This window comes from Phoenix dactylifera, chromosome 4, assembly GCF_009389715.1.
Source record: "Phoenix dactylifera cultivar Barhee BC4 chromosome 4, palm_55x_up_171113_PBpolish2nd_filt_p, whole genome shotgun sequence".
Lineage (NCBI taxonomy): Eukaryota > Viridiplantae > Streptophyta > Magnoliopsida > Arecales > Arecaceae > Phoenix > Phoenix dactylifera.
In genome coordinates, this window is record NC_052395.1 from 26,260,679 (window position 1) to 26,269,802 (window position 9,124).

The window sequence follows — 9,124 nt, forward strand, 5'->3', positions numbered from 1 at the left end:
GCCGGCCAGAAGCACGAGGCTGGAGTTTTGAGGCTGAAGGCTGAGCAGCTCGAGAGGTTCGCCGAGGAGCGGGTTCGGAGGGCCATTCAGAGCTACCGCTAGTCCGATGAGCACCGGGATGAACTAGTGGAAGAGGCAACTGATGGCTAGATCCGGGGTTTTGAGAACTGCCGCGATCAGGCGCAGCGACTCTGCCTCGAGGTCGACTTCAGTGGCCTTCATCCTTTTCTATCCGGGGCTGCCGAGGCAGCGATCACGATCGAAGAGAGCAAGCTCGTTGTGGCATGCAAGCTCATCGCCAACATGATGGAAGGAGGTGTTATTGAGGCACTGCTGAGGTCGGAACTGAAGCCGCCCAAGCAGCCTGAGCTTCACCTTTTTTTTACTTTTCTTTTTCTTCTCATACTTGTGAGGTTGGCCACTTAGGCCTATCTATAGTTGACTATTTTTGTATTCAATTCGACCTCAAGGTCGGCACATTTTGTATTCGGCCTTTGGCCTTTTAATATCAATAAAGCACGCTTTTCTCTTAAGTATTTTAGTTCATCTTACTTTGCATCTTGTGTTAAATTTTTGCGCTTCGGCATTTGCTTCAACTTTAGACTTAGGATAAGATACCTAGCCTTGCAAGGTCAATAAAGATCTCACTGCTTCCGAGCTCATCCACTGGCGCACTTTAGGTGCCGAGATCGGATATCAGGTTCGCTCCGGGCCTCTACTCGAAAACTGAGGTCGGGACTCCATTTAATTTTCACACTGTAGTTTGTTAGTGTGTCTTTCAAGTAGAAAGTCGTTGTGAATTCTGATGCCTTTTGGCTTTGTAGACCTTTTTAGGCTTTAGCTTGAGCGTGTGAACTAAGGTCGAGGCGCCCTTGAGTTTTTTTGAGGTCGAGGGAGCCTCTTCGGCTCACGATCGACGTAGCAGGGCGCCCCGAGCTCAGGTCGGAACGTCATTATACATGTGGTCGAGGGAGCCTTTTGGGCTCGCGGTCGACACTGCAGGGCGCCCCGAGCTCGGTTTTGGGGCTTCATTGTAGATACCTGTGGGCGAGGGAGTTCTTGGGCTCGGAGTCGACATTGTAGGGCACCCCGAGCTCAGTCTCGGGGCATCATTGTAGATACTTGCGGTCGAGGGAGCCTCTTATGTTGGGAATTGTGTCCCAAAGCCAATTTATTAGTTGTAAGAAATTGAATTATGTATATGTTTTATTAAAATGAATAAAAATTTATTCTGGCAATTTTCTATTCATCACAAGTGTTGCATCTTCAAATTGAACTCCTGTGTATTGTGATGAAGTCCTTAGGACTAATTTAGTGGATAAAAGAGGTTTTATCATTTAGTCCTTAAACCAGTTCGCGACTAAATGACGAGCTGTCAATTGGACGATAGCTATGTCAAGTATAGGTCGTTGTGTGCCATTTAGTTGGTTGTCCTCTTAAACCAAGGAGTGTGGAGACACTGTATGGCATACAGGTGAGATGTAGGAGTACATCGTCACTGAATAGTGGCTCACCTGCGTAGCACTCCACTGTCGGAAGTTAGCTCGTAAAACGTATGGGCATAAGTACCCCTTAGACCTGAGACTGTCACGGTGACTTGCAAGCAACTCACTGTACTTAGGCACTGGATGACCTAAATTTCTAATTCAGGGATCGGAAGGATGCTGGGTGCAGTCAAGTACTCGCGAAGTCTGTGTATGAGTCAAGATGGGATTGACCGCTTCAGATTTTAGGAGTTGATGTCTCACTGTATTTCAATTCAGTAAAACCTTGGCCAGGGTAAACCAAGTGATAAGTCACTTGATTTGATTAATTGAAATACACTATGAATGACCGGACCCAGAGTTCGACAGTCCACTCTGAGGTCATCTTGAGCATCGAAGGTCATAGGGATGAATTATGCAACAACCATACGTCTAGGTTCTTGAATGTTGCTTTGCATATTTGACCTATCCGGACGTCGGGTATCATTGCTAGATGGTCACCTCGATTAGTGCATGGAGTAGTCCATGTACTACCGGCTTAGTGTTCGAACCTATCAGAGTCACGCACATTAGTCAAGCTAAGTAGGAAGGTCTTGACCCAATTTAATTAAGAATTAAATTATGGGTCATTTGGAATTTGGCTCTGTCTATGTTCAGCTAGCACTGAATATGAGGTACATGCTAAATTTCATGGATGAACAACTAATTAAGTCTGTATTTCGGGTCAATCAAGTTTTAATTAATATAATTGAACTTGATTAGGACTCAATTGTTGAGATTGGATTTGATTGGGTCTAAATTAGTGTAATTGGGCTCGATCATGATTTAATTGGGATTTAATTTCGTATTTGTTCTGATCTAAGTCGGACTTGGATCGAGCCGAAACTAGACCCAATTGAATCTCCTATGAGTCAGACTCATGTGGAATTTTTTCGGATCAAAAATTCATTCAAATGGGCTGCAAATTTGGTTTAGAACCAAATTGACTAACTTATGATCAAATGGGCTAACCCATTTGTATCACAAGTTGACTTTTCCCATTTAGAGTGGTTGCTGACCGTGAATAAATCCCATGGACCCGTGGACCACTCCCTTCACATGGACCCTTAGCACCTTTTTTGTGAGCCGCGACTCACCTGGGACGCATGAAACAGAGCTTCTCTGTTTCACGCGTCCGCAACCCTTCCGACCGTCGATTGCGCGGCCAACCGGCCTCCGGCCAGACGGCCGACTGGACCGGAATGTGCGGTTTTGAACCGCCAACATTCCAGTCCAGTTTGATTTTTGAAATCCAGCAATAATTGACATTAATCACTGTTTTATTCCACGGTTGTTTTTGAAACAATCGTTATCAAATTCATTCATATTTGATAATGAATGAATTCAATAACGCTAGACCATTTACGCCTCTTAACTCCTCTCAGCGTTGGCCTATTTGTAGGCCACCGTTTCCTCTCGAATGGAGTGAGAGAGAAAATTTTCTTGGGAAGAAAACGTGAGACAGAGAGATAGGTTGATTCTGTGAAGAAGAAGAAGAGTGAGGAAGGAGTTCCTCTCTCTCTCTCTCTCTGGTGGTTTGGAGTTCAGCCCAAGTCCGGCGTCCTCTCCTCCCTTCCATTCCTCTGTGATCAGGATCAAGAGACGGGTGTCTCTTCGGCCTAGGCGTGCTGTGAACAAACGGGAGAAAGAAACCGAAGAAAGAAAGAAAGAGAAGAAAGAAAGAAATAGGAAGGTCCTTTTTCTAGTTTTCCTTTCTTCCAAGGGTCCTTTTGCAAAAGATTGTTTTGCACGAGTAAAGACATCATCCAACCTTCTTGCGAAGCTTGACGTGCGTGCGAAGTAGAGGGCTTGCAGATCCAGGCCTTGCAGAGCTACCTTCAGGGATCTAGATCCAGATCCAGATTCAAATTACCTCGACCAACTTCCGCTACGGGCTTGAGGTAATTTTACATAAAAGTTAAATTTAATATTTATAATTATTATAAATAAAATAACAAAATTTTAAAACTGATTTTTCATGCCTGGCGTTCGATTTTATCGGACAACTCGGGAAATGTTTCCTTCAACTGGTATCAGAGCCAGGTTGGCCGATGGAATTGGCCTATAATATCTAGAATTATGCATGATTTAATTTTTAAATTTAGATTAGATCTAGATTTATTGATAAAATATCAATCTTGTGCTGAATTATAAGGTTGTCTTGCTATAAGGTTAACCCCTTATAGTGAAAAGGTTGTCCTAGCACAAAATTAAGATAAATTCGTATCATAAAATAAATAGTTTATTTTTGTGAAATTATGCATAATTGATGTTTATGAAATTTCAGTTTTAAATTTATTATGGCCACAAAATTTAAATATAAATTGTTTATATTTGGAATAAATTGACACCTTGAATCCATGATCATAATGCATTTAATAAAGAATTAAATGTTGAATTTAAAATTTAAAATTTGAATTTCAAATAAAGATTTAAAATTCAAAATTTGAAATTCGAATTAAAATTTAAATTTGAACATGGGATTTGGGGATGGGTTAGCACAATCAGATTAGTTGACTAGGTTAGACCTAATCATGAAATCAAATTGAAATGGACTAACTTAAGAAACATGATTTAATCTAATCAATAGTTGAACTAGACCAAATCAAGGTTTATAAAATGATCAAACTCAATAGTTGTAGTTTATCATATTTCAATTGGATCTGATTGTGGCTTAGTGGTCGAGCTCGAGTTCCCAAGGATAACCTAAATCAACTTGATAAACCAATTGGTGTCTAAGGTAAGTCGGCATTTGATCATGGTTTTTAATTGGGGCTACCTCTTACCTCGCCAACATAGTTGGTGTCTAGGAAAGAGGTTAATGGCGTAACCCTCCCATGATCTCTCTTACCTGGCCAATTTGGTCGATCAAGTTTTGATTAAGGTACCTTGAGACTTGGCACTCACCCATGCCATTAAGAAAAATCAGTGTGACTGATTTAGGTGTCTAATAGACCAATAAGAGCTAGTCCTCTATATAATTTGGTGAAGTCAGTGGAAGGATTTAGAATTATCGGTCAGTGTTACATATCATTTAAAATCCTCTAAATTATTAGGTCCTTAAAATGATAAAGTTATATAGATAACTAGATCATAGCCTCCCATTAAGGTGAATGATAATGGGTCCAATATTACAGTTGAACATGCAGGACGCTTCCGTCTGGTGTTCCTCTGAATACTGGAATTATCCTTCGTTATATGATAGCTTTTTGAGCTATCTAATTGTGATTAGGTTGGCCGAGCCTTCCTCGGGCCTGATCATACATTAGGTAGTGTCATCGAGTTAGTTCATTAATGGTTGGACCTAACCAGGATCTTCAGTGGAGGCCTCCACCTACTGATTACCACCTGGGGCAAAATTGATTACTAGAAATTGGTTAGAGAAACAATTGGTAATAGACCTACCCTTAGATGCAAATGGGTTGGCCGAGCCTTCCTCGGGCCCGTATGCAGTCTATGCGGATTCTAGTACTCACTAGGAAATTAAAGTAATTCCTTGAATTAAAGGTAGAGGCTATTAATTCGATTAAAATAGTGGGAGAAAACTTTTGACTAAAGTCCAAGTCTTTAGGATTAAATAAATTATATACTAATTAGTTGGGTTTTTCCTTTATTTTTCAGATATGGCTAACTCATTGTCCCTCCGAACACTATTAGACAATGATAAGCTTAATGGACCTAACTTCGATAGCTGGTATCGAAAGATGAAAATAGTATTAGAGCATGAGCGGATCCTGTATGTGATATCGGATCCTGCACCTGAGGAACCTGCAGCCAATGCACCACGTGCAATCAGAGACGCTTATCAGAAGTGGCTCAACGATCGCACTACAGTGCGTTGCATCATGAGGGCCTCGATGAATGACGAGTTTAGTCGTAAATTCGAAGAAGCGCAGCCAGTGGAAATCCTTTAAATGTTGAAGGAGTCTTTCGGCACACCTGATGATGTTGAACGACATAAGACCTCCTGCGCTATATTCAATGCCCGCATGAGGGAAGGGGCATCGGTCACCGATCATGTATTGTTTATGGTCGAACAAATCGATCGCCTAAGTAAACTTGGCTTTCCTTTGCACGAGCAATTGGGCAAGGACGCCATTTTGAACTCACTTCCCAAGTCCTACCTGACCTTCCTTAGTCATTATAGAATGACTAAACCTGAAGTATCCTATCATGGTTTGCTAGGTTTACTGCAGACCTATGAGAAGGATCACCAACTCAAAAAGGAGTCGGTGAATGTGGTAGGTGGGACTTCTGCAGGACTTTCTTCCTTTAAGAAAGGAAAGAAGAAGAAGGTGCAAAAAGCTCGTGCTGGGGTCTCTAAGCCCAGCCAGACTAAGAAGCGTAAAGCCGATAAGAGCAAGGCAGAGTGCTTCTTTTGTAAGAAGATGGGTCATTGGAAGCGGAACTGTCCGGCTTACATAGCGTCCCTTGATCCAAACAGGCCTAAGAAGAAAAAGCAGCAAACAGTTGCTGCACAAGGTAATTATATGATAACACTTTGTAATTTTTCTATTTATGATTCTACTGCTTGGGTATTGGATACCGGAAGTCCAATTAATATTTGCAATTCATTGCAGGGACTTCAAGTTAGTAGAAGATTCAAGAATGGCGAAAGATTCCTGAACGTTGGAGATGGAAGATCAGTTCCAGTCCTAGCTTTAGGAGTCATTGAGCTTGTTTTTGAATCTAGAGTAGTCATATTAGATGATTGTCATTATTGTCCAACATTTTTAATGAATGTCATCTCTGTAGGCCTTTTGGCCAAAAATGGTTATTGCTTATCAATAAAAGAAAATTTTTGTGATATCATTTTGAATGGTATTAAAATTTTTCGTGGACAATTGAAATATGGCATTTATACTCTATCACTGCCTGTGAATGTAATGTACACCTCTAATAAACACCCTAAGTTAGATAATGTCAATGAAGCCTATTTATGGCATTGCCGGCTAGGTCACATAAATAAAAACAGGATAAACAGGTTAGCCCAACATGGCATTTTAGAAATCAATGATTGTGAATCATTGCCAACTTGTGAATCCTGTCTTCTGAGTAAGATGACCAAGTCACCTTTTTCTGGAAAGGGTGAACGAGCCAGCGATGTTCTTGGCCTCATACATACTGATGTATGTGGACCTATGAATGTAAGTGCCAAAGGTGGTTATGCCTACTTCATAACCTTCACAGATGACCTATCCAGGTATGGGTATGTCTATCTGATGAAGCATAAGTCGGAATCATTTGAAATGTTCAAACGATTTCGTAATGAAGTAGAAAAACAGACTGGAAAGAGTATTAAGATCCTTCGGTCAGATCGAGGAGGAGAATACCTTTCCGGTGATTTCTTGACTTATCTAGAGGAGAATGGGATTCTCTCACAATAGACCCCTCCAGGAACACCTCAGCACAATGGTGTATCCGAAAGGAGGAATCGAACTCTGTTAGACATGGTTCGATCCATGATGGGGTTTACTAGTCTGCCTCTATCTTTTTGGGGTTATGCTTTAGAGTCTGCGTGTATAATACTAAATAAGGTTCCAAGTAAGTCTGTTGAGAAGACTCCATATGAGATATGGACTGGACGTAAGCCGACACTTTCATACCTTAGGGTTTGGGGATGTCCGGCTTATGTTAAACGTTCTCAAACTGACAAACTTGGTCCTAGGTCCGATAAGTGTTATTTTGTAGGGTACCCCAAGGAAACTAGGGGTTATTACTTCTACCTTCCTAATGAACAAAAGGTGTTCGTAGGACTTAAGGCAACCTTTTTGGAAAGGAAATTCCTTAGTGAAGGAATTGTTGCCTCTAAGGTTGAACTTAGTGAAGTTCAGCAGGTGGAAGATTTAACACAATCTACTGAACCCACAGAACCGGATTCAATTAGATCAAACCCGGAGCCCAATGTAGAAGCACCATTAAGGCGATCAGGTAGAGTACTGCGTCAAGTGGATAGATACTATGGTTTCTTGGTCCAAGACGCAGATCCCATTGAGCTCGATGAGAACAATGAGGATCCGATCACCTATATGGATGCTATGCAGAGGTCCGACTCTGAGTTATGGCTTAACGCCATGAGATCCGAAATGGAATCCATGGACATCAATAGTGTATGGACACTAGTTGATCCACCCGAAGGGATAAAACTCATAGGGTGCAAATGGATCTTCAAAAGAAAGAGAGGCGCAGACGGAAAGGTGGAGACCTATAAAGCCCGTCTGGTTGCCAAGGGGTATCATCAACGTTATGGCATCGACTATGATGAGACTTTTTCCCCTGTGGCAATGCTAAAATCTATTCGGATCATGCTTGCTATTGTAGCATATATGGATTATGAAATCTGGCAAATGGATGTGAAAACAGCTTTTCTAAATGGAGAGCTGGGAGAAGAGGTGTATATGATACAACCTGAGGGTTTCACATCCACAGACGAGTCCAAAGTATGCAAGCTACAAAAGTCTATTTATGGACTTAAGCAAGCTTCTCGAAGTTGGAACATACGTTTCGATAAAACTATCAAAACGTATGGCTTCATTAAGAACGAAGAAGAACCTTGTGTCAACAAGTGGACTAACGGTTCAGTGATCACATTCCTTGTCTTGTATGTGGATGACATTCTCTTAATTGGAAATGACATTCCTGCATTACAGAATGTGAAACTCTGGTTGTCATCACAGTTCTCCATGAAGGATTTGGGAGAAGCATCCTACATCCTAGGGATGAAGATCTATAGAGATAGATCTAAGAGGTTGCTTGGATTGTCCCAATCCATGTACATCGACACTATGTTGAAGCGGTTCAACATGGAGAATTCCAAGAAGGGCTATCTTCCGATAGGCCAAGGAATTTCTCTCTCTAAGAAAGATTGTCCGACAACTTCCGAAGAGAGAGAGCGTATGAGTAGAATCCCATATGCTTCTGCAGTAGGTTCTATTATGTACGCCATGACATGTACAAGACCGGATGTTGCTTACTCACTAGCAGTAGCGAGTAGGTATCAGTCTGATCCGGGTGAGAACCATTGGAAGGTGGTGAAAACCATCCTTAAGTATTTAAGAAATACTAAGGACCAATGGTTAATCTATGGAGAATCTGACTTAAAACTTGTGGAGTTTACAGACTCTAGTTTTCAGTCAGACCATGATGACAGTAAGAGTATGTCTAGATTTGTGTTTACCCTGAATGGAGGAGCAGTCTGCTGGAAAAGTTCCAAGCAGCATTCAGTAGCCGATTCTGTATGCGAAGCAGAGTATGTTGCTGCATCAGATGCGGCAAAGGAAGCTGTTTGGATCAAGAAGTTTGTAAATCAACTTGGTGTTGCTCCCTCAATCAACGGTCCAGTTCTTTTGTATTGTGACAATACTGGAGCCATTGCACAAGCAAAGGAGCCAAAGTCTCACCACATGACCAAGCACATTCTGCATCGCTACCACCTTGTACGAGAGATCGTGGAACGAGGTGACGTCAAACTTCAGAAGATCGATGGAAAGGAGAACCTAGCTGACCCATTCACTAAAGCCCTTTCTGTAAAGGAGTTCGATTATCACAAATCGAAGATGGGTATAAGATACTGTACAAATTGGTTTTAGTCCAAGTGGGAG